Consider the following 1,165-nt stretch of genomic DNA (forward strand, 5'->3'; position numbering starts at 1 on the left):
TTCTCAGCAATGACCGATAATTGGTCAGGAGAAAAGACTCCAGGCAGTTCCCAGAAACTTCAACTTTTCTTAAAGGTAAAGTAACTCCATGACAACTCCTTAAAACACTTGCCTCCTTTCTCTGGTTTGTTGATACAGATTTAGAGGAAGGTGTAGAGGCTGCTCGGTTTTTGTCACACTCCATGAACCCCTTGCTTTCTTCCTCTATATTGTTTCAGACTCGGAAGATGCTGTAGAGGCTTCCCAGGGCTTTTCCCTGGGTTTAACCCATCTTTTAGGGTGCCTATGATCTCAGGCCAATAGGTCCGGTGCCTTCTGCTTCACTTTCTTATGAGTATCACCAAATCTCAGGACAAAAATAATGTTGATATGGACTTGAGGAAGCTGTGGAGGCTGTCCAGGAGCAGTTGCATGCCCTGAAACCCTTATCATCTTTCACTGGGTTGTTGATGCTCTGTCAGATGAAGCTGTAGAGTGTGAACAGAGCATGTCACACTCAATGAACTCCTTGCCTTCTTCTTCTGAGCTGTTGATAGGTATTCAGGAGATACAGATCAGGTAAAAGGGACAAAGTGAGTGGAGTAAATGCACACCTTGACAATCAACCCATCTACTGGGTGAGGCATTCACCACCAGAGAGCAGCCCAGCTCCTGCCTCACTTCTTTGTGAGGCTGAGCCATGCTCAGCCTTCACCTTGTCCTCTTTCCTGGCAGTGACCCTGGGGACAGCACTGCTCAGCCACCTCTGCCAGAGCTCCTGGGCCAAGGCCCCTGAGCGGACCGGGAACGGAGTCTCCATTGGCAAAGCCGGGGTTCCACACATCAGCCTTGCAGCCAGGCAGGGAGAAAAGCTGCCTGGATGGGGAGGCTGCACAGGTGCCTCCCTACACAAGGTCTTGCACTTTTTCATCAGGGTTAGTGTTGTATGCTCAAGAAGATGCTGTGGAGGCTGCTCAGGGTTTGTTGCACATCATGAAATCCTTGCATTCTTCATCTTGGTTGTTGATATGGACTTTAAGGCTTATGATGTGTTCAAGCATCTCAAAGCATGGTGTATAGTTGAAATGTTTTTCATAGACATAATTAAAGTTGCTTTCAACATTAAATCTTTATGCTCATTGCCTCACAGAGTAATATTTGAGGAAGAAAGTTTGGTGCTTCAGAA

This window comes from Parus major, chromosome 3 (genome assembly GCF_001522545.3).
Source record: "Parus major isolate Abel chromosome 3, Parus_major1.1, whole genome shotgun sequence".
In the NCBI taxonomy this organism is placed as follows: domain Eukaryota; kingdom Metazoa; phylum Chordata; class Aves; order Passeriformes; family Paridae; genus Parus; species Parus major.